Genomic DNA, 21353 nt, shown 5'->3' with positions numbered 1-21353 from the left:
GGGACTGGAACTGATTTTATGGAGTAAACAAGTTCCCCTTTATTAGAGCTTGTTTTCTCAGCTTTGCAAAACTATGCTTAGTGCCCTGCTGTTGATATCTTTTCAAAACCTATCACTTAGGCATTTTTAAATTTTTGACAGACCAATTATAATTAACATGATGGGCCTAAATCACACAAGAATTCTCAGCTCTTCTCTTGAAGTATATGGTGTGTCAACATGAAAAAAAAAGGTAAATACAGTCTCTCACTTCATAAATTTTCAGGATATTTAATTTTTCACTTTTTGATAATTATAGCTTGTGAGATATTTGTGCACTTATTTTTTTCTGTTAGTTATTTCTTTTAGGACCAGCAGGTATTTGTGGTTGCAAATACTGTATTGAAATTTGAATCAGTCCTATTTTCTCTCCTCTTTCTTTGTGTGAACTAGCATAGCTTAGGTTTTTCAGGGTGCATGGCACATAGATACTATTTGGGTAAAAATTTCCAAGTGGGGCAAAGATCCTCCTGATGAGCATCTGTCCTTTTCAAAAAGAGCTGCCTCCAGACCCCAGGAATGCTGGAATAACAGCTGGCTGTGCTTTGCAGTGATCTAAAAGGCAGGTGGAGGATGAGGCTTATCAAAAAACAAGCCTATAAAGCATTTTAGATAGGCAACTTTCCTGCTGTCTCCGCATACATTCAGAGTCAGTCTCCTCACCAAGGGTTTTGCTGTTTTGCTGCTTGCTTTGAAGCTCTGGAAGAGGAAAAGCACTGCTGTGGTACCAGATCTCATCTGGGGGTCAACAGGCTGGTGTCATGGACAACAAACTCCACGGTCACCTAGGTGTCACTAATGCCTGGCCCCAGATACATCCTGGTATGCTTTTTCCCAGATAAAAAGATGGCAGTTTTGACAAAGGCCATGAAGTTGGAATTACCAAATCAAATGTGTGTTCTCTGTATAAAGGAGAAGATCCCTTCTGAGACTGGGGGTAAGAGAGGAATAAAATAAACCTTTCTTCTAAATGTTCTGCAGGAAGTGGAGAGAAACTCTTTGCAGGCTTGGCTGAATGATGAAGTTAGCATGAAATAAGCTAGAGAATTAAGTGTATAGACAATCACACAGACTCTGAATATTTTCATAAACACAGTTTCTTGTATTACGTTAATGCCATTGACAAGACTCTTACTTCTCCCTTACCTCTCCAGAGGTTTGCTGGATGTTTATAACAAATTTTCCGCAGTCTGGGAGATCTAAGCATTTAGTTAGAACGCTGTTCTAGCTCATTTTACAGCCATACACAGGCACCTTGATGGTGGACTATTGAAGTGGTTCAGTTTTTTTCTTTACTACCAATTCTTCTGTCACTGTGCCAATCAGTCTGTGACAATTTGTTATCCAGCATTATATATGTGAGTGTTTCTATGAGCAGTCAGACCTTTGGAATCAGCATAAGTGGAAAAGAGAATTTTCCTGTTGTCCTCTGGATACGGTAACATGACAGGACCTATAAAAAGGCAACATATAAATCATGAGCAGAATGTGAATTTGCAGTAAGGCGTCACTAGAGTCTCCTTAGGTTAGAACAATCTGCTGTTTTCTCAGAGTGGAGACCTTGGAAAAGCATTCAAAGTGGACAATTGCATTTGCTTGATGTGAAAAGAAGATGACTTAGCAGAAGCCATTCATGGCTTTTTAATATTTCCAGCTTTGCCAGGAGACAAAAAAATCTAGTGGCTATTTCTAAATTATTTCTATGGCCCATGCAGTCCACATTGCTTTAAGGACACAAGGGATCTCTCACAGTAAAGAGTGCTAAGTTTGCATGCTTTAATTTAAAATCCTGCTCAAATAGAGTTTAACTGAGACCTTAACTCTCTTGACATTAGACACAATTATTAGGCAAAGCAAGTACAATCTTTTATTAAACTAACCTGTAGGATGGGATGGACAAAGTAGGCAAGCTCCTGGGCATACAAGGAACTGTCTGCTTTTTCCATTTATCTTAGTCTCTCGGTCTTAGGAAAAAAATAAAAAAGAGCAACAAAAAGAAAAAAATAATTTCCTCTTTCCATTCAAACTTTGTATTTTTGTCCTTAGATCACCATAACTCCATCAGGGCTGAAGTATCCATTATTATTAACCATAACTTGTACTGAGGTTGATCTATACAAACAGACTGTAAGAGATGAGTACTTCTGGGAGAGGCTGCAGCCTCACTGCAAGCCAGATTACATCGTGAAGTCTAATGGGCATAAGAGTAGGGAGCACCCTGGAAAGGTTATCGAAGAGTGCTTTTTAGCTGAGATCTCCATACAGCTTTTTCCAAGGTGCAAGCATGTACTGGAGCACTCTTTGTAAGCCTCCAGTAACCTCTTTTCCTCCTTGCTGGAAGCTGTTGATGGGCTTAGTGGTACAAGAGGCCATTTTAAAGGATGAGTCAAGAATATGGTTGTAACTAATAAAATGAAGGTGTTGCATGTTAACATGCAGTAGGTGTGGGCTTTCAGTGCTAAACCAGCCTCCATGTTCTGCCACAGACCCCTGGAAAATACAAGGTTTGTCAAAGAAAGGAGAGTTCAGACCTAGGACCTTTGGTTAGGCTCTTGAGGCAGAAAACACAAAAAAATTGGTCTGAGTTGAGCCTTTCCACAACCAGAAGATCTGAGAGGCTGCTGAGATGCTCGACCTTCTCTCTCCTGCTCACACAGAAAAATAGGGCTGAAGTCTGCTTGGAGTTTCCAGCTGCAATTTTCCACTTTAGCAGAAATTTAACTGATGCAAGTCATGTATAAAAGGTATCTGCAGCCTGCTCTGAGTCCCTGATGCACCCTGGGTGTAAACAGCAGCTGTGGCTGCTGTGTCCCATTCTCCAGCTGTCCCTGGTCTGGTGGTGCTGTATCTGTTAGAGAATGATGCAGAGATCCCTGAGCAGCTGGAAAGCCATAACAAGCAGACTTTGCTGCAAAAATTACTCTGGTTTGCAAGAATAATTAATTTGCCTGCATTGCTCTGGGTTCGCGTTTTTTAGGTTAAAATGGATACATGGCTAATGAATTTCAATACATATATACATCAAATCTGATAGACTGGTGCTCTAATATGTAGTAATTAGCACAAGAGTCAGGAAAATGCAATTAAGCCTCTCAAAAGCTAAATTTATACCCTCTCTACTGCCCCATACTTGTCAACATCACCACCTCATGAAGCCTTGTAGGGCCTTCTCCAGGAGTGCAGCATGTAGTGCTTGTCCCCTGGGCTAGGCCTGAATCAGAGCAGACTGATTTATATTGGGTTTCAAAACATGTGTAACCCACTTCTGTGAAATATTTATATTCCTGAGAAGAATTCTATCACGGGAGGATTTCCCAGCAGGTTAGGTGCATACCTATGCAGCTTTCATTTTTCATATTCTGATGTAACTGGGTCTGTTCAGGAAATGAATAATTGCTACCCTTTCATGATTATTGCTTTTTCTTAGAATTACAAGTTTAGCTGCTGGCAGTGACACTCTAACCTGAATCTGATAAAGCAAGAACAAGGTGCTGCCTTGGACTATAGGTCATATCAAATCTTGACTTAGGTCACTTTGCATGAATCCTGAAATGATATGCAATGTCTCCAACAGTAGAGCCGATAAACTTCAAAGCATACTAGGCAGTGACTCCATCCAAGTCAGGAAGAAGCCCTCTAAACTATGTCAAATTCAGACCTTATGGCCCCAGTAGTGCTGTGCTGTTGTGGCAAATCATCCTGAGCACTGGCAGGTCCTGCTGCAAGGGGTGTTCAGTCATTGCCCCTGGGCTTTTGGCTTTCTGGAGCTTCTGTTTGCAAGGAGAACACTCAGCAGCTCCAGACATTCCCAGGCTGTTGTACTCCCTAAGTTCTTAGGAGTGGAAGGCTGAGGAAGGCATTCTCAGTGCCTTCCACCTGCTAATTGTTGTCATCTGTAGTCCTGTTATTCTTATGGTTTGAGAATACCCTGAGACTTGAGGAGTAGCTCAGGCTGTACTGTCTGTGAATGATCTGACTCATATCTGCTGGTCACTTAACTTTCCCAGTTGCTTTTTATTTTAGAAAAAACCCAAAAACCAGAGCAGTGGAAAAATATGTAGGTTTTGCAGTAATAAAGGCTGAAAGATTTTTCTATAAAAATATTCCTAGTGGTGTTCAAAACAGCAACTGGGGATCTTTTCTCCACCTTCTCAGCCTTAAACTCCAAACTGTATGCTTTCATCTAAGACATGTATTGATTTTTTTTTTGGGAAGGCTATTTTGATGATCAAGTGTTCATTTTCTATCATTGTCTTTTTTTAAAATCTGGAATGTTGTCTGCCAACTCTGGTCATTCACATGGGCATGAAAAAGAAAAATAAGGAGTAAGGAGTGAGACATAGCTAAGATCCAAAAAATCCATCCTGTACTAATATTGCATTGCAGTGTGAATCACGACTGACCCGTTTAGTTTTTCTTTCCTAAGCGTACCTATGTTACTCAAGGAGCTCTGAAACATGAGACTGAATGAGACAGAGATGAATCTACTATGTGCAGGTTTTTTTTAAATGCAAAGCCTATCCTACTTTGCAGCATAATGTCCAATTTTTCATCTTTGAAGTGTTTTCAGACCATTTGCTTTTAGTACCTGTCTTTTTGGTCATTCCTGGCAAAGGATTTGGATGCTTGTAGCATATATTTGATTCCCAGTTACCTCAGTGTTATGGCCTCCCAAGTAAAGCCAAAATCTCCTTTTTTTTTTTATCAGAGCAATGTCTATATTTTGTTTCTTCAGCTCTACTATGCCAACATTAATGCAAGTTCCAGCTCTGCTGGGGGAGAATGAGAAGGTGTTTGTCAGGCGATGGTGTAGCATTTCTAATACTGACATCTCCACACAAATGATAATTCAACAAGTCCAAGTTTGCGTTATCCAATGGCGACAAAACTTCCAGAATCCATGGTACGAGGATAATTAGGACTCTTGCTAATAATTCTGTGCACTTTTCATTTTTTTCTTCTCAATGAAATGAGATTCACATGGATTAATTACTACCTGCTATAAATAGACCCTGCAAATGGCAATCTTCATCGCAGAGGCAGAGGGTAGCTGTCTTTTAATATATCACAGCTTTCCACGCACCTGTTTGCCCAGTGCTGTTGCCATGGGAACTGCACTTTATAAGAGAAGCTCTGCATAATTAGCATGGATTGAGGTCTATATCAATCAGAATAATTTGGAGGAGCAAGAAGAGCCCGAAGGAGAAGGCAAAGCTACTTGTCTCTGTAGGGAAGGTATCAGACCTACACTGCGTGGTAAATAGTGAGGCAGTCCCTGGAAGAATTCAGCAGAATTAGCAAATTTAAGGGAATCAAATTATACAAAAGACAGAAAACTTAGTCCCCTTGGTTTTCATTATGAAAAACTATTAGGATAGGCTTTGAAAAATTAACAAAGACAAAAAAAAGTTTGTGTAATTAGCTTGAAGGTTTTGTCACAAACTAAGAAGTTTCATAGGCTGCACTAATGCCATCGATCTGGGAGTCTAGCGATGATGCACAGCACTGCTGGCAATGCACAGCTTTACCTTTTGGACCTCCTTCCAACTACATAGATAACAGAAATGAATTCTATGACATAGATGACAGAAGGATAATAACTTATACATTCCCACACATCGGTTTCATAATAAGCCCTTGTACCTAGGGTTCACTGCTTTCTGCCTAAAGCTGCAAGACACAAGGTGAACCTGCAGATGCAGTTATCCAGTCAGTGCCTCATCCTAACCACAATGCATCAGACTAAGGATAGAACAGCAGCTTTACCTTTTTCTCCCATCACGCCAGCTGGTGTCAGAAATATCACTTTAAAGGAAAAGGCTTAATGGTTTTGCAAAATGCCTGAAATGGAAAAGTTGTTATTAAAAAAAAGTTGGAAGAACTTTGTGTGTGTCTGTGCACAAGCGATTGAGTACATATTCTGCTAATATCGGCTTGGCTGTGAATCTCAGCTGGTGTAATACAGTGTTACTGGAGTGACTGCAGTATGGGAGCTGTCCTAGACTGTAGTTGTAAGTGAAGCAATACCTTTGTATTCTTTAGGGGTCCACTTTGAATGCAGGTGTTGGTGCAACATTTCTGTGTTGGCAATCAGCGCTGGTAGTATGAGCCATAAAACAGCTCAGAAGGAAAAGGTAAGGAAACCAGGGGAGTCTCTTCTCTTTGGCATTAATAATGTCAGGGAACAATTTCTAACATAATGGATAGTAGAGATTGTCTTATGGTAAAACAGTAATGTGATGGGGTGTGGTATGTGTCTGGTACTTGCTTGAAGGTGCAGTTACTGAAATCATCTACATTTGAAGAATTTGTACACAATAGACAGGTTATTGGTCTTGGATGATACTGCAGCGGCCTGTGCTACTTTGTTTAATTTATGTAAGAAGATCCTGATAATCTTCTGTAGGGGGCAGATTGTGAGAGGGGAAAAAAAGAGGAATTAAAATCACAAATTGCTTTAGTTCATTTCCATGGCATTTTAGTCTGTGTTCTGGAATCCTCCCTTATCCTGGGGGTTTTATTGATTTAAAAGCTTCTTGTGACATGGAGTGCTATACAGGAGTGTGAACTGGAAAAAGCTCCTCTGCTGTATGTGAGCAACAAATGTGAATGAGAAGGTGAGGAGGTCCTTTATGTCTCCTGACCCTTGATGCTGCATGGAGAGTCTTCCACCTGTGCTATTGTCAGGTGGAGGGACACTTTGTGAGCACAAGCACAGATCTGGATGCAACTACCACAGAATGCTGAAAAAAATGTATCTTATAGCTGCTTCTGTGGAAGGACAGGGCAGAGACTTGACCCTCTTGACTGAGGGACTGTCCTCTCCAGTTTCAGAGCCGTGCTGCACTTGCCACTCTTCCTCCTCCTGCTCAAACCCTTTCCCGCACGGCATTGCAGCTCTGAGAGTCAAACCTTCCCTCAACAAGGGTGGCTGGAGTGCTCCTTTTGGAAAAAAGGTTTTGAATGCCTTCTCCCTAAAGAGGGACCCAAGGAAGAGGAGCCAGGGGTGCAGATTCTTGCAGCTGCTCTTGCTCCAGTCTGGGTTTCCATCAGGCCAGAACTGGTTGCCACTGGTGTCCTGGGCAGGCTTGGAAAAACATGTTAAGGCATTGACAGCTTCCACTTAAAAAAGGAAGTGCTGAAGGAGTTTAACTGCTTGCAGAGAAAGGCTGCAATTGAGTGAAATCTCTTGGGTTATACCTTTGAAAGGAGGCACCTACATTCAGGAGAAAAATCCTGCTTTTTAGGAGCAAATCTAGCTTTAAATCACCATTTCAAGTTAAGCATTATAGCTCTGAGAGTAATGATCCAACCTAAGTGCTTCCATAAATTCAATTCATTAAAATAATATTTCCTCCGGCCCCCAAAGTGCCAGATCTCATAAACTACCCATTTCAAATTGTTAGATAAGTTTGGGGGTTTATTGTTTTTCAAGAGAAAAATGTTGCCTCGAGACTAGGAATGTGTTTGGTACAATTTAGTCAATTTTAGAGGTGTTCTCATTGGAGTTATTCCTCGTTTTACTCGTTATAAAGGAGAGGAGAATTGGCTCCTTAGCTCTAGTGCTGCAAATCCATTTATATCTGCACAGTAATAATTTAGAGAGAAGGAGAAAAACTTAGAAATGCTTAAATAATGGGGGAACGAGTTTGGAAAGTTATCTTTGTACCTCATTAAGACTGAAGAATGGCATAGATGAGCAGTTCTAAAAAATTGTCTGTGTCAAATTATTCTGTGATCTAGCAAAATAGTAAGTTAGATTTTCTGTATGTCTGCTTCCATCTTTTTCTATTTCTTTTTAAATCAAAAGCCACAAGTTTTGTCCTGCCTATTAAAAATATATTATCATCTATTTACATATGCAACATATACACATCTGAGAGAACAAAATGAATAAAAAAATCTCCTGATACAAAGCCTTGAACAACAGGATGGAAAATTTTTTTAAGTAGATGTTTTTAGTGTATAATATTTATATGTTAACTCTTAAATATGTTAGATATGTTTAATGTTTATGAAAGGAGCTTGATTGTGACAGCAGGGGGAAAAATTTGCTGTAGGTTTGAATTACTAAATAAGGAAAAAACCCATAGATTCCCTGGCTGCTGCAATATTGCTGGCTCTTTAAAGGTAATTGTTGAGGTATATTTTGCCTTGGAGATGAAAGAAGAGTTTGGTCCCCAGCCCCCATCTTGCACCCATATCTCAGTTTGGTGTTATTGGAAAGGGACTGCCATTATGCAAAAAAATAGAGTGAAAGCACTGATTCATTTCCTGTGCGCCTTCAAAAGCCTCATTCACTAAGACAGACTTCTATCTCTGTCAATACCTGTCCTTTTGAGGTGAAATGAAAGCCTTGTGTGTGCATTTTCCCTTTGCCAGCCAATATATTTGCCATAACAATATGATAATATTCTAGGTTTAATTTCAATATGTCTTGCTGAAAATAAAGAGACTGTAAGGAAATTGTTCTACCTGGGACATGAAATCTCATCATTGAAAGGTGCTAGAGCCTTCCAAGGTAGGAAAATGGAACCAAAGATGTCCTGAGATATCTTCTAATCTGTGATAACAGCAGCAATATGTTGGTACTTTTTGTAATTTAGAAAGCTTCAGGAAATTCAGAAAGCATTGTCCTCTCATTGAACACTGAACAATGTTTAATGAACACCCAGTGATGAGGCAGGCACAATTACAGGAAAGATTTTTAATGGGTTGAGGACAAACATGATGCATTTGGAGTTCTGATTTTGCTCAAAGACTGTATGGTCCCATTGAACCTACGAGAATAAGTATATTTTTGAAGCATAGTTTATTTCATTGTTGCTGTTGATTTTTATTTGAATTTCCATACTTGAGACCTGCTTAAATCTGAGAACACTGAAGAACCGCTGTTGTCAGTGTGCTTTTATTCCTACTGCCCCCCTTCCTTTACTTGCCTCACTTGTCTCCAGTTTTATTGCTCTTGTGAGTTGTTTTAAGTCCTCATTCAGGGCTGGAGAGCTGGAACAGGAATGGAAAAGCTTTGAGACAGAATCGGGTCTGTAACATTCATCTCTTTGGTGTAGCCTGTGGCATTAGCTCTAGGTCTTCCTTGCCTTTATTTTAGGAGCGTGCTGGGTTGCTACACTGACTTTTCAGTGTAAACCTGGCTCAATAAGCTTTTAGGAAGCAATGTGTAATTCAGATATATCTTAAATAGCCACATAAGGCACATTTTGGAGTTTCATATTGTGGTGGAGGAAGGGAGTAAGAAAAGAGGCAAATCTCAAAACAAAAGTACTGCTAACCTCACTCAGTGGGTGCATTTGTTTCCCCTGTCATATGGGGTTTGGAGGTGCTTTGGAGAGCAAAGGGATACGAAATTTTCCTGTGTGAGACTGGTATTGAAATGTCACATATCCTTACAAGGCTTCATTGAGCCATTTAGAGATGTTTGTGTTGGGCTTGCCTTGCAGCACAGTGCTTGATGGACGGCAATGCAGTAAAAGGAAAGGATATAATTAATGGTGGTGCAAGAAAAACCTATCATCCTATACTTTCCCTTTGAAACTCAGGAAGCCTTCAGAGGTCTGTAGGCAGCAGGGGCTGCTTATCTTGCTTAACTATGTCTGCTGCCACTGACACAGCAGCACCTTGTTTTTATAGCTACCGTGGCAGATTCTCCATTTTTATCCCCATTTGGCTACCCATGGAAGTTATTTACAACCTCAGCAGAAAGATCAAACAACACTGTGATAACTGGCCCCTATCGACACTGTCAGGTTTGCAGGTCTGTAAGACAAATGCTGCTGCTGGCTCACAGCACCCTGTGTGCTGTGCATTTTGATGCAGATTTTTATTACCTGGCAGGTGGCTTGGGAGGCACAGATGGAAAAAAGAGCTGAGATCAATAACAGAGAATGATCAAGTCATGTCAGAGAGGGGTCAGCAGGCAGCAGTTGTGGAAGCTGCCCCTTGACATGGCTCTCAAGGGGGTGGGCAGTATGGGGGAGTGCCTTGGTTTGTGAAAGGTGACATGCTGTGCTAAGAGTGCCTAATTATAGCTGCCACCATGGCCAGCTAAAGTAATGAAGGGCTCTGAGCAGGGATGGTGAATAGCTGCATTTTGTTCTGGTTGTTGCTGTTGCTGCCATCTCTCTGCCTTGCACTGGGCAGTGTTGGGTGCCCTAAAGCACAGGCTTTATGAATGCCATAGGGTCAGGAGAAGCCCTGAGAGACACTCTAGTCCCATGTAGCCATTTTATTCCTGAGATGGTCTCATCCTCCCTTCCCTTAAAAACCTCCACTGTCAATTTCCTTTAATTCACTAACTTCTCTCTGTGAACTGGTGATCTGTAGACATTTCAACAGAGGATTAACTTTCCCAGCTCAAAAAGGCAAATGACTAAGAATTCTGGCAACAGATACGGGCTGTTATTGTGACTTAATCCTGCTTTGCTTACTCCAGGATCAGAGAAGTCCTGCTTTCTGCAGTCAGAGCTGCAATATTGTTGTTTGATTTCAATAATTTGCTAAAACCTTCACTGTTTTCCTCTGGTTGGACTAGCAGGGCTACGACAGGGAAAGGTCAGGCCAAAGTTTCAGGCAGAACTCAGCAGTAGATGTAGCTGCCTCTTTATTTTATCTTAGTTTATCTTTAGTCTCCTTGGAATTAGATGAGCAGCAGATTCCACAGTTTTCTTCCAACACAATTCGGGAAGATGACTGTAAGCAATTTCTGCATTATAGTCCCTATTTATATCTGTAATTAAAGAAATAAGCATCATAGTTATATTTCCAATTTCATAATTGCCTCTTTGAAATAATAGTCCCATTCCAGGTGTTTTCTAAAATAAAACAGCTAGGGAGATTAATTTCAATTAGAAAAGAAAAAATATAAACTGAAATGGAGTTTTGTTTTTTTAAAAAAATCAACCTAAAAATACAATTGCAAAAAAACTCCTAACTAAAAGAAACGTGCTTTGCTTGGAGGGTACTTCATTTAGGTAATTAAATCTGTGCAGTGTCAAAGAACCATTGGCAGCAGTGCCCTTTATCAAATGACATTTGGAGCACATTAATCTGCTGAATTCTGAGGCTTCACAGCAGCTTAAAACACATCTGGAGGCAAAAAACCAGCGAATTCTTAATGGGAATGAATAGTCTTTTGGTATGTAGTACAGATGCTCTAGGGTTTCTCACTGGGAAGATTTAGTAATGTCGAGAAACCCAAGTTGTATACATGTAAATTCATAAGCAATCACAAGTTTATGGCGTGTGCATGTTGGTGTTCAGAAGAAAGATAAGTTTTTCATCCAACAGAAAATGAGAGAACCCATGAAGGGAACGGTTTTATCTCAACCACAGCTTTCTTTTCTCTTTCTCTAATATTTCTTCCAGCAGCTTTTGTACTGTCTGTGACTATTGCAAATCCTATTTTCTTCCTGAGACAGAGTAGCAGGGAGAAACTGTTTGATGTTGGTGTGTGGAAAGGAGCTCTCAGAGAGCTGCCAAGCCTGGCAGGTTTTGGGAGAAGGTCATGCTCGTTAAAGCTCAAAGTCTAAAGTTGAATTCTGCAGCAGCACCAGTTCTCTTCTTCTGCAGCTTTAGGAAACTTCCTAAAATGATCACTGGAACAGAGCTCATGAAAACAAATATGTCCTGAAAGGAATTTGTTAAGGCCACAACTGTTTTCTGGAGTTTCTTAAAGTGTGTCTGTTGCTATTATTCTTGTAAGGTTGCTGCTGCTGTCAGAAATTACATCGACACTATGTGGTAGCACTCACCATCATGTAGGACCCATTGAGCTCTTTAAGTTTTTGAAGTATTAATGGTGTTTCTTTTCCTCCAAGTTTTAATTCATTCACGCAGCCCTGCTGGAATATGGAGAGTCCTGGATGAACCTTCAGGTTTAACTGTTGTGTACAGGTGAAGGGCTCAAAATTTGCACCTTTGAATTTGCTGGTAACTGTTGAAGCTGGCCTGGCCATCTCTCAGGAAATCCTTCTATTGCTGGATCATTAAAGCCTGTCTTGTTCTTATCCAGCACAGTGAAGTGCTGTAGCAGAGGTTGAAAATGAACAGGAGAGTTCATTTTACCTCTTCAGAGGCAAAATGCAGTCTTGGGGGATACTGAGTGTCTGAAAGTGTGTACTTACAGGCTTGGAGAGAGCTTACCAGGTCTGCACGTTATGCTAACTACATGTAAATCCCATTTTGGGGTTGGATTTGGGACACGTCACCTCGTCCCACCATCCAAACCACCTGAACTAAATGACTGTGTTTGGTTGAAAGAGTTCATTTGAATTAAGTATCAGCCCTTTCACTACTGAAACGGGACTGCAAACTTGGCAAGGAGATCCTGAATGGGCATTGGGAAGGGATGAAATGAAAAATGAACAGAATTTATTCCCAGAAAGGGCATGTTTCAAATGGTGAGTGGGATTACAGATTGGAAGGACAGAAACTAGGCACTTAGGATCTTTTTGACATTACTGCTTCAAAAGGCATTTGCCTTCTAGGGAAAATATTCTTTGAATTTTGCAAAACATATGTGAATTTGCCTCTGATGTATTTTTCAAAATTGTTCTCTTTCTTTGTGTTAATAACTAAGGCTATTGCTGCTTAAGGACTTGATCCCATACAGCCTTTTTCTCTGTCCTTGATCCTGCAGTGAAGTCATAATACTGCATTTTTTGTGATATTATGATGATTTCCATGGCAACAGACTGATGTCCAAAGCATGGGATCATGACTTTAGTGTGGGATCAAGAAAGAGGAGATAAAATCCTTATTAAAACAGACTTTGTCAATAAGAGGAAAAGGAACTAATAAAAAAATCCATTAATTTTATTAAACATTTCCTTTTCTAACTGAACTTAAGTGCACATGAAAGTACTTTTTTTAAGGATCTGTTTGGTTTTTACTCGTTTATGTTGATCAATACAATGTTAGCTTGAAAAGAAACATGAACTAAAGAACTGCAGCTGCTATATATAAGAGAACTTATCTAAAATCCTGCTGGCAATATTTTTTCCTTGAAACATAGGAGAGCTTTCTAATCCCAATAGCAATGGCCATTAGAAGTTGCTTGGCAGACTCACCTTCAGTCATGCAGTGAGTGGTTCACACGGGGCGATTGTCACCCCTGTCAAGTTCTTCCAACGCCTTTTTCTAAACAGTTGTCACCTCAGCAAGGAAATACTGGGTTATCTGTACTTCTGTAAAATACTTGTGCAAGGGCCAGCAGGTGGTCGTGAGGGAAAGATTTTGCTGAATTTGGAACATGAGCCCTAACCTGTCCCATGCCTTTGGTTTCTGTGGAGCCATTATGAGTCAACCTGCATTACCCTGAATGTTCCTTCTGACCTTTGCCAGCAGGCTAAGATGCCAAATTCTCTATTGTCATCCCAGGGGCCTGCTTTTCCTCAGGCTTACACTGAGACATGTCAGAAGAGCTCCCCCTGAGGCCACTATGTTAGTGTAAATGAGAAGGGAATCAAGCAGTGGGTGAAGATAGTCGTGGGCTTCAAGATCTGCTCTCCCTTTGGTGCATGCTGTGATTGATGCACAGAACTCCTATTAGCAACAGTGAGAAGAGAGATACTTACATTGCTAAACAGGATTTTTATTTTCTCAGCTGCCTGAAGCTACTCAGTGTAAGCCTGTTGTGAAAGTGATTGGAGATTTAGGGGAAGGAATGTCAAAGAGAAATAAGAAAAACAAAACTAATCCTGAACTAAGCAACTGTAAGAATTGTGGGGCTTTTGCTGGTTTTTTTTTATTTTTTTTTTCTTGAAACTTGTAGGGGGTTTTTAGCAACTAAATAATTGTTCTTAATAGTCCTGATTTTTTATTTTTTTGAATGACTCCATGTGTGGGGATTTGCACAGTAACTGATGAGTGTGGAAGTAAAGGGATAAGAAAAGTAGAAAGTTCAAAAGCTGGGCTGACGTTTCTGCTCGTTTCCTTCACTGCAATCTGCCTTATAGCAGCAGACCTCTGTAGAAGTATAGCTGCTGCTTTTGTTGTTTTGCAAACCAGGTTTTGCTTTTTTCCCCCCTTTTAACAGAAATCTGATTGCCAGCTTCGTAACTGTTACAATTAAGGGAGGTTTTTCCTCTCTGCTGCCTTATCTGCAACATTTTCTGATTTTCTAGCCTCATTAACAAAAGGCTTATTCTCTTGTCTTGTGCCCTATGCATAAGGGCAAGCTACTCCTTGCCATTATAGGGTAGAATCCACCAGTTCTGCTATTATCAGGGTCTGGGTTTACAGCAAACTGGCAAGAGTTAATCTTTATTAAGCAAAAGCATACAGGACCCGCACAGGCTCTATAGTTGCACTGTATTCTCATGCTTACCATTTCCTTTATTGATTTGCCTGTCTAAATGAGTACTTCTAAACTCTGTGGGTGTTTTCCAATTAGATAAAAGGCAATTCATGTCACCCTGCTGCAGCTCTGAGAGCCATAACCGAGAGCATGCACAGAGGACTCGTGAGCAGAGCAGCCCGGTTTAATCAGGGCGGCCCCCTTGAGCGCTGCCTCGTCTGCAGGACATCACTCTGTGCACACAATGCTTCCCCTGGCAGAGCTTTGGGGAAAATGGGCCACAGCCACGCTCCCTGCTGAGGCTGCCCTGTGTGGGACAGCTCTATGGGTGATGGAGAAAGGTGCACGAGCTTCCCTCTCTCAGGAGGCAAAGGGAGAGGGCTCAGGACATGGCCTGCTCCAAATGGGAGGAAAAACAGCTCAGGGGATTGTGACTGCTGCTTATGTGAATGGTGCTGTTCCTGTGAGAGGCGAATCTGATAAACCTCCTAACAGTCAGAACTGAGATGTTTGCTGCAGAATCACAGCCTCTGTCTTTTGTGGGATAATCATGTTTTGTTGCATGTCCAGAGAGGTCTCACTTTCCCTTTCCTGACACAGTCCATAGCTGATGGACAGTTTCTGAGCATGGCTGAGGAAACCACAAAGGGAAGTGAGGGTTTCACTCTGAAATGCTGTTTGGTTTAACACTGCTTCCTATCCTGGTTTTGACTGTTTGCGTTTCTCTTTGCTGCTTCTCTTCACACTCTGCCTTACACTCTCTCAGCAAACTACCCAGCTGAAAGAATTTGGGCAGATGCTTCCCTTCACACATTGAACAGGGTTCCTGTGCTTCTTGCTTTGCTATCAAGCACCATGTCCCCACACACTGATTTCTCTAGTGACACATCCCATGGGACCTCCATGGAAACCTTACAGCTCTGAGCCTGTTTTCCACCTTTACGTAGAACCACTGAAGTCAATCTCTAATGCTTGAAGTGAGCAAACAGCTGCTCCTTATGCACCAGCTAGAGTTCTGTGAGGGATGGGGAAGGCATTCCTGGCCTCATGTAGTTGTTAGCAAGAGAGAGAAAGAAATGTGGCTGAGTACACAGAATTTACTGTGTAATGCTTTCTACTGGTAGATCTCTTAGAAGATAGCATGGCTACATACAAACTCAAAATCACTAAATGGCTCTGAGGTAAGGGAAATGGGTTTCTGTTTGTGTACTCCATGGTCTCATTCACTGTCTTATCTATAAGGTTTATTCTAATCTGGGTTTATTATTATAATGTCCTGCAGCACCAACAGAACTTTCAGCTTGAACTGTAGAGTGCAGGAGTGGCAGAATATAAACTTGGGTGAGATCTGTCTGTACACTGTGAAGAACTGAAATTTCTTTACTTGCATAAGATCTCATCCAGAAACATTTCAGTATCAGATATTTTTGTCTGAAGGAAACAGTCCATCTAAGTGCTCCTTGAGCAGTAATGCTGCTATAGACCCCAAATTGGGATTGAGTCTTGTGGAGCATCAGGTAGCCAAGGAATCCTATTCAGTCGCAATTCCTGGATTGTAGCCAAAGTTGTGATGAGTAGTATTTTATTTACCATCAGTATATTTTACTGTTGCCAAAGTTAATAGTGTATTATTTTACATTTTAGTAAGAGGAGAGAAAAAGCATCCTGTTAACTTCTGATACAAAGGATAAGATAGTGCTCTTTGTTGTTGTTTTTGTGGAGGTGTTTTTGTTTGCTTTTGAGAAAGCAAAGAGAATGAATGGCACTTGATTATCACTTTAGGTAAGGATCTTGTATTAATGCTTGTGTGTTGCCTGTGCAGAGCAGCCAGAGGAAATATGCTGTGATTCTAGAAATTCTGGAGGTGATTTTGAACAGGACCTTTTAATTTTTTTTCCCATGGGCTTGAAGCAAAATAGATGGTTCTTCTTGATTCAGAAACTACTAGGTTTTTTGCTGTTACAACATCAAGTGTTAAGGGATGATCTGAAGGGTGCTGGAACTAGGCTGCCTGTAGGAGATGACTGGGACTCTGAGGTTTGGAGCTCTGGTACCTTCTGGCCTGGGGAAACGTGCACAGACCCAAGAGACTTGCCAGTGTGCTATGTGGCTCACCAGAACCCATTGTGGACTCCACTTTATTAATGAGAGGCAGCTGCATCACCTCCACAATGCAGAGAAATGAGTCTCTGCTAAAGATAATACGTTTGTTCAGTGTGTGCAGAAAGTGCTCTCAGCAGTCGTTCTCCTCCCACTGACACCAGTGTCAGCCAGGCTGAACGCTGCATCAGCTCCTCCACCTGGCCCCCTGCAGCCCCTTTTCAAAGTTCATTAACTGGCTACTTTTAAAAGTCTAATTACTTCTCCCCTTAATTGCAAGACTACTTGAATCCTTCCAGCCTGTACAACACCCTTTAGGTGGGAAATTTGCAGGCCACAGCATTAATTTCTCAGAAGCAGTGCATTTTTCGGAGAAAATGATGTTGAGATCTGGCTGGTAAACCTTGTCAGGAGCATTGAAGTACAATCCCATTGAGAAAATAGACAATGATTTGTAATTCCTTTCCCCAGTGCTGCAGTAGCCCCCTGGCTAACCTGCAGCTTTGCATATCCAGCGTGCTAATGCCACCTGCTTGCTGTGACAGAATGGGAGATGGCTCAGCTCCACTTGCCCCCCTTCTGGGGTGTCACTGGCCACATTAATTCATGTCTGTCTTCTTCTAGCCTGCTCATTTTTCCATTAAATTTGTAGGAACTAAATTATATTGGAGGCTTATGTCCTTGTCTTTTAAATTTGGATGAAATTAGACATTAAGCTCTGAAGATGAGGGAGGACCTGCTAATTTACACATTTACTGGACAGACAGTGTGAGTCTATGAGGATCCTATTATTAGAGTGTTATGCTAAAAACACATGCTAAACTGCCTGGAAATTTTACAGGATGACTCTAGTTATCTTAAACATCGTCATACAATAGTACACTTGTCTATAAAAACAATTATAGAAACATTCCAGTGAGGAAAAATGAGGAAAGCTCTCCCAAACAATCATGGTAAATGTAATTTTTCATCTCTCATTGGACCATAAGCAAAGAAGCAGAGACTAAACACTAAAAGGTAAAATGAGTATTGTGTTACCTATTTCTTGTACTGAAAAGCTGAGAAAAATGTGAAAAAAGATATACTAAAAGTATAAGAGATGAGTTGAAAATACTTTGATAGCAGTTTGCATTTATTTCCTTTCAAAAATTAATGCATTTTTTTTCTTCAAAATGTGCATTTAAATGCCTCCAGCACACTTACAGCTATTCTGAAGGACTTTATTAGTTTTTAGAATTCTTTAACTTTGCTTTACATCATCTGAGAGATGTAGGTTTACTCAGGAATGTGAAATCACTGAACAAGAGCTGCATCACAGTGCAAGATGAATAAAATTAAGGTTGCCATGGGTACTTATCTTTTGAAATTTTTTTCACTTAGAGTTTAAAGTCCAAACATAAAAATCCCAGTAATTTTTGGCTTTTGTAGTTTAGCAATGAATATACACATAAATTAACAATTTACTTGTGGCTGCAAGTGGAGCTATTACTGTCTAATGTATAATTCCCTGTACACCGACAAGCTTTGTTTTTTCCCTGGTTCTGTAAGTTTTTAATTGCCTAGTGTTTTGCAGTATGACATAAAAAGCAGGTGTTCAGAAATCACGAGAAATTAAAAAAAAGGCAAGAAACAGGTTATTTTTTTGACTGAGAAATTTCCTCTGGCATTTGGAAGAATGCAAGGAAGATAAATGAAGGCCAGGAGTTTTATTGGTACTAGTGTAGGCCATAAAAAAAAAAAAATGAGAAGAAGAAGTAGACTGTGAATAAAGACATGTAAATGACATGGATTTAGGGAATATCAAATTGCAGAGCATTTCCTCACCTTTATGCAAACTCATGAATACAATCTGTTGCTATGAGATGAAGTGATTCTAGACTAAAAGTTTCATAAAAAGTTTTTTGGTGTTCCCACAGTACCTGTAGAGGTGTGCAGGTGATGATGTAGTTGCTGCACATTCTGAAATTCAGAAAGCTGAAATCATCCCACGAGGCCTGAACTTGCCTCCTGTATTGCTTGCTGCAGGGATGACAGGCTTGAAGGCTGGAGCTTTGAAGTCTGCTTTTTTGTACCCCTTCAGGCTTAAAATATTGGGCTGATGATCTCATCTCCTGTTGGATAGGCACGAGGGGAGACCCAGCACGTGCTGAGCCTCTGGCTGCAAAGCTCTTCACCAAACAGTTCCTCTACAGACAGAACCAGGCAATTGCTGAAGCAGCTGCTTTGGTACTGAGGAACAGAGAGTTGTTGGAGGAGTCTTTGCCGGTTTTGGGGAGAGTTTTGCAGCCTGGTTTGGGTTATGCCTTGCAAGACTTTGCTAGCCAGTCCCAAGCATGCAAGGTGGTTCAGAAGTACTCAGGACATCTGCGGGAGCCGCAGTCACTGCTGCACAGGCACAGTCCTGCTACTGCTCAAGATTCCTCTTCAGGTTAACTCCAGGGAGTTCTGGACGGCAGGGTGTGCCCATTGGCATCCCTGCTCCCCATGGCAGCGCTGGTTTGATCCCCAGATTTGGAGATTTAAAGAATCTAAGAGATCATCTTGTCCATCTGCTTGGCTGGCAGGGGACTGTTCCCCACAGTGTATTTTCAAGTGTTTTGTCTCACTTAATTGATCCAAGTGGTGGGGCTTTTGTTACTTGTCTGGGGGGGCATGTTTCAAGATATAATAGACTTGCTTGTTGAAAAATATTTCCTGATATGCAGCCTACTCTTTTGGTAGTTTAATTACTACTGCCACTTTGCAATTACCAGTGCTAATTACTGTTGCCATGTTAATTTTTGAAACAATGCAGTGAACGCTGAGGTAAGCTGGCATTTTAGGCTTCTGACAAATTTAACTGGATGAATACTCATCTGGTGGGAAGTCCTCCAATAAAATGTAGCATTCCATTATAAATCAAAGTAAACCACTGAGATGTAAAATGAGACCTTCTGGGGGAAAAAACCCTAAACACTTCAAAATGAAATGTTTGGAGTTTGACATTATTTTGAAGAATTGAATCTAACTGTGAAAAACATTTTGCATCTTAGTTACCTATCTTTCTGTGCTAACCATTTTTCTTTTTCCCAATGAATGATATTTTGGAGTAACTGAAAAATCTTTCCTGGCTGACATGTCCGTTGATTCAGATGTGTGATGATGATGATCCTTTGGAACATGGAATTGTTTTCTCACTATCTCTGGGGCCCCTGGGGAACTGGAATCCCAGGACTGCCTCTGAGACAGTCCCCTGACAGAATATATTTTCATACAAGCCTACAGATCTGACTCTGACTTTTGAGCAACCCTTCTGCTGTTCAGCCAAAAAATCCAGGGAACCTAAGTAACCCTCACTGCTGTTGTGCTGGAGGTCAAGAAGAAATTTGCCTGGAATTATCTGCAAGTGTCACAGTTCCATGAACAGCTCACTGTTTTAAAGCCAGTAACTTCCCAAGGAAAACTATTTTGTTGGAAAAAAATTCTGAGCAGATGTTGCAAGAGTTTCTGTGCAAGCGAGCAGAGAAATGATGGTTATGTTGGAGCACTGCTGGCAGGACTAAATACCTTCTGGTTACTGGAGATACATTGATATGCTATTCTGCCTCCTCTCATCTTGTGAGATGTTCTGGGGGATATCTTTTTAATGGTAATGGCCACACGTTATACCATGTGCCTTGAAATGAAATGGATTTTATAAACTCTTTACCTGCATTATAAATGCAGCACTTGTGATATGGGTTGATGAGAATTATTCTTGAAAGAGTTTAGCTGTTATTTCAGCTTCAGTGCATTTTAATCATGCTTCCTCTGTCCAACAGCAGATATTTCCATTCTTCACTCAGGTAGCTTTTTCTTAGTGGCTCTGGGAAACAAAACAGAGCAATAGAATTATTTCCATTTGTCAGTATGTTTTTGTGTTTCTGCTCCTCACCAAAAACACGACATTTAAAAATCCATGTTGTTTCAGGGAAATATTACTATTATCCCAGCTGGCTGATATCCTGCAATGCCTGTAAAACTGAAGTCCACAGGAGTGTTTAAGGCTGGAAGAACATTTAATAGTGGGAAGAGAATCTGATTGTATAGGATTGTAGATTTTAAGTCCAGTTGCAGAAAGGGTTTGCAGTTTATAGACAAATCAAAATAATATTGGGTATTTTAAGCAGAGGAGCCAGAAATCTCAGTAGAATCAGCAATGCTCGGGCTGGGGTCTGCAGGCAGTAACTACATTTCCCGTCCTGATTATCTCCCTGATGTATGTTTTAGTCTGGGGCAAGTTTTCACTGTCTCCAGCTTTTTTCTCTCTTCTTTCTCTCTCTTTTTTCCTACTATAAACTGTTACATAATTCAGTTTTCAGAAAACAATCAATTAGATAAACCTGCTTTATATTAATTCTAAATCTGGGAGAAACATAAAACCAAACTCTCTTCCCCACAAAACCAAACCAAAATAAACCACCAAAATAAACCCTTGAACAACTCCCCACCAATTTGCATTACCATAAACATCCTCTTAGTCTTTGCAAACATTCTCACTCTCAGGAAAAGAGAATAAAAGAGAGGGAAAACAGGTTGAGCGCTCATGGGTAAGAATCAGAGGGAAGGCTGCAGGATATCCTGGTGAGAGGCTGTTACAGACAGCCCACCCAGGATGGAGAGGCAGAGGAAATATTCTAAAAGCAGCTGGGACAAATCTCACAGTCATTGTCCCTTGTTCTTATGGGGTACTTCAACTTTCCACGTGTCTGCTGGAAGTGTAACACAACAGAGAGGAAACAGTCTGGTAGGTTCCTGGCACAGCTGATGATGGAGCAGCTAGGGAAGGTGCTCCACCGGACCTGTGTGTGAGCAGAGAAGGACTTGTGGGATATGTGATGGTAGTAGAAGGTCTAATTGGGCACAGTGGTCATGAAATGAC

At 40.8% G+C, this 21353-nt stretch overlaps 2 long non-coding RNA genes across 2 annotated transcripts in view; one reads left to right on the top strand and one right to left on the bottom strand.

The window, feature by feature from the left end:
* The window catches only part of LOC113459133 (uncharacterized), a 117558-nt gene that overhangs the window by 19026 nt on the left and 77179 nt on the right, over nucleotides 1–21353 (top strand). The gene's annotated exons all lie outside the window — the stretch shown is intronic.
* LOC141729127 (uncharacterized) overlaps nucleotides 18096–21353 on the bottom strand; it is a 30379-nt gene continuing 27121 nt past the window's right edge. Inside the window, exon 4 of the long non-coding RNA XR_012580361.1 lies at nucleotides 18096–20297. This is a non-coding gene — a long non-coding RNA (uncharacterized LOC141729127). The remainder of the gene's footprint in view (nucleotides 20298–21353) is intronic.

This window comes from Zonotrichia albicollis, chromosome 1 (genome assembly GCF_047830755.1).
Source record: "Zonotrichia albicollis isolate bZonAlb1 chromosome 1, bZonAlb1.hap1, whole genome shotgun sequence".
Classification (NCBI taxonomy): Eukaryota; Metazoa; Chordata; class Aves; order Passeriformes; family Passerellidae; genus Zonotrichia; species Zonotrichia albicollis.
The sequence above is the reverse complement of the archived record's forward strand: the minus strand, read 5'-3'. Positions and strand labels throughout refer to the sequence as shown.